The sequence below is a fragment of the Calidris pugnax genome, unplaced genomic scaffold (assembly GCF_001431845.1).
Source record: "Calidris pugnax isolate Ruff unplaced genomic scaffold, ASM143184v1 scaffold120, whole genome shotgun sequence".
NCBI classification, from domain to species: domain Eukaryota; kingdom Metazoa; phylum Chordata; class Aves; order Charadriiformes; family Scolopacidae; genus Calidris; species Calidris pugnax.
The window spans coordinates 473,627-477,032 of record NW_015090867.1 but is presented as its reverse complement, the minus strand read 5'-3'; the positions used below and the strand labels follow the sequence as shown (position 1 = coordinate 477,032).

The 3,406-nt window shown below is 50.1% G+C and overlaps 1 protein-coding gene across 1 annotated transcript in view; it reads right to left on the bottom strand.

Annotated features, from left to right (window-relative positions):
• Positions 1-2,985, bottom strand: part of PRNP (prion protein) — a 5,604-nt gene extending 2,619 nt beyond the window's left edge. The window contains exon 1 of the mRNA XM_014945483.1: positions 2,842-2,985. The gene's annotated coding sequence lies outside the window, so the exon portion shown is untranslated. The remainder of the gene's footprint in view (positions 1-2,841) is intronic.
• Between the last annotated feature and the right edge of the window lie 421 nt (positions 2,986-3,406).

Sequence of the window (3,406 nt, the reverse complement as noted above, 5' to 3'; positions counted from 1 at the left end):
CTTTAGACTTAAATACATATTTATCCCCCTCAAACCCTCTTACTTTCATATATATATTAATATTTTATATATATTTATATTTTTATACATATCGCCCACCTCTCCAACAGACCCTCTGCTAGTAAGGGCGATTTTAAAATAGGAGAAAAAGACCTTTTGGGAAAAAACGCTGCACTGGGTGGGGAGGTATAAATCCACTTATCAAATCTTCTCTATCCAATCAGATGATATAAATGAGATTTATGATGTGCAAGGATTGACGGCTATAAACAGATTAATCCCAATCTCAAAGCTTTTGGGTCCCCGGGGCTGCAAGGAGGCCAGCGCCTGCCTTGCCCTGAAGGAGGGTTCTTTTCCCCAAAGAACAAAATTCAGCGTGTTTTGCCCAAGTCCCTGTTAATGTTCAACAGGCCTTTACTGGAAACCAGCATTTTTCTAGTCGAATGTGTTTGCAAATATCTGCTTACTCAGCAGTTTGCTGCTGGCATCCCAGGGGCACGCCAGGCGTCTCCTACGTTAGCTGGTGGGCTGGCAAGGGTGAAATTCCATTTTTAACGAGCCATTTCTCTTCCTCTGTATAATCCAGCCTGTCTGATACACACCACATCCACAAATCCTTTGGAATGACCTTTGGAAAATGCTTCCTAAACTGCAAAATCCCTTCGGATGCCTCCCCGCAACACCAAGGAGCACTGAATTACTGTTACCCTTGTGTTTAACATGCGAACCCAGTGAATTGCTGCTGCCCTCGTGTTTAATATGTGAGCCCAGCAACAGCGAAGGGTTTTTCCATCCTGCCTGGGACGGAAAATCCCCTTGTGCCCAAAAATCCCCCCTGTGCACGCCAGGATGCTGGGGAGGGAGAGGAAAGCACGCCTGGCCAAGTGTGGGTGGGCTTTTCACAGCATCCTTGGATGCTTCCAATGTGTTTGCTGGTTAACGTTACAAGTAAGAAGAAAAAATTAAGGTTTGGGTCCTGAGTGGGGTTTTTTTTCAGCAACTAATGGGTCAGCTTCCTTAAGAGTCACCACCCAGCCCAGAGACGAGTTTAATGCCAGGAATTGATGATGGTCTCACGTGAGATATTACCCTTAACAGCACAAACAGGGAGAACAAACCCTTGTTTAAGCCTGATATTCCTCTGTTGTGTGTTAGCTCTGTGTTTACGGTCCATAAAAAGCAAATTAATCTCTCTTTGCCTTCAGATAACGATGCTCGTTCCTCCGTTTTTACATCCAGAAATGGTTGAATTAAGATCCTTTAATGTCAGTGTTTTGGTTGAGATCATTAGCAAGAGGCTTGATTAAAAGAGCAGGGGGGGATGCACGAGCCTGTCCCCTGTCATGAGGAGGAAAACCAGGTCTTGGGGGGAAAAAAAATTGGGTGCAGGCCCCCCACTTTGGAGCAGCTTTTCTGCCTCCCTCGCCCAGCAGCACCCACCCGCTGGGAGTGAGGATGAGGTCAGGGGGGTTAAAAATAGCCAAAAGACAGGGTAAAAACTTGGATGGGCAAACGCTCCTTGGGCACTCGATAAAAATAAAGGAAATAGAGGGGGAAAAAAGCAGCAAATTGGCAAATTTTTTGAAGATGCGACTCCCCGCGGCGGCAAAATCAGCCCCTGGATGAAAACAGGTTACAGCAAAGCCCCGGAGGATATTCCAGCCTGGCAGCACCGACCTGCTCCTCTAATTGCCTTCGCGGAGACGAGCTCTGATAAACAGGGCGAAGGCTCGTTTGCGTTTGCGCTGCTAATTACTGACCTCCTTGGGCAGCTGACCTCCTCCCCACAGAAATGCGGTCGCTGGCACAAACCCCCTGTGGGTGATAGGGACGAGGGAGCTGCTTTTTTGGGGTCAGAGCTGGCTTCCCTCTGCTTGGGAATAATATTTACAGTGTGATCATGAGAATATTATTAAATTACGTTATCGAATGGCTCCGCAGGTATTTTTCCCTGACTCTTTTTAACGTCCTTCTCCCACTTTTTCCTCCCTGTGGGTGAAGGTAGGCAGGCAGCAATGAGGAATTAATTTAGGTGATGTATATGGGAGTGATTTATATCCGTGCTTGCGTTGGAGGAAAGAAGGGAGCTCCTTCAGGGCCGAGGGGGAAGCGGAAAATGGAGGATGCGAGGAGGGATCGCAGGCAGCAATTACGTGCGCAGGGCTGGCGAGAAGGCGCCCTCGGGTTTGGAGAGGAAAACCAACACCCTGGTGCCAAAATAACTGCGGAAACAACCTTGTTAAGGTGCCCGAGGGGAGAGGAGAAGGGAAAGGAGGTGGGGAAGAGGAAGGTGGAAGAGCGATGCGGCGAGGAGGGTGGGAAGATGCTCAGGAACGGGGGTGTCCGGACCCTCCTGGTGATGCTCCTCCTGGCTCATGGGGGGGGGTAAAAAATCAGGAAAAATCCATGGGGAAGGGGGATGGGATGGAGGCTGGCAGTTTGTTTTCTGAAAATGCCACCTCTACTTTTAAGAAATCCACCCCCACCCCCTTTATTTTTAACCCCCCAAATAACGGGGGGAACAAAATCCTGCGCAGCTGGGAGCCAAGGAAACAAACAAACCCCTCCAGGTAGCTCGGGGGAGGAGGGGGAGAAAGAAATCTCCCACCAGGATCAGCTTTGAATCAGCCCTGAATAAACAAGCAGCGGGGAGAAGCAGAGCTCTGTCTTCTAAGGAGGACGCTCGCCTTCTGAGCTGAAAAATATCTATTTTTAGGCAGCGACGGCGGGGAGAGGAGGCAGCCCCCCATCCCCTGTGATGCTGCTGGGTGTTAAAAGCCCCCTCAGCTCTGGATTTCTCCCACCCGAAGCCCCCCGTGTCCCTTATTTCCCGACACTCACCGGCTAGGAGCCCGTTGCTTGCTCAGTTCGGGGTGATTCAGCCTCGGCCGCAGAGCGACGGGGAGGAATAAATAGCGAGAGGGAGGAGCTGGCTCCTGCGCAGCCCAGCCCTGCACAGCCTGGCCACCATCCATCCTCCTTCCCTAGGGAAAACCACAGCCAGCATCCCACAAAATTCAGCTTCACCCCCTATCATCCCTCCCAGATGATCCGGGCAACGGGAGGCAACACCGACGGCCAAAGGGGTGGCTGGAAAATGGCAGCGCTGGGATGGTTTATTCAAGAAATATCGATGGGATCAGCAGGGAGCTGGGGCTGGTTTGGAAAGCTTGGATGGTTTATTGAAGAAATATTGATGGGGCCATCAGGGATGGCTTGGAAATCTCGGGGGTCAAGGCTCTGGGCGAGGAAAGGATGCTTTTAGTAGTTGCTCCAAATCCATTATCCTGGGAAGCAGAGATGCTCTACGGGTTGATGGATACAAAATAAAATAGATTCAAGAGCTACAGGGGAAAGGATGAGTTTGTCTCTGAGTTTGTCTCGCTCTGGAGGAGTAAAACACTCC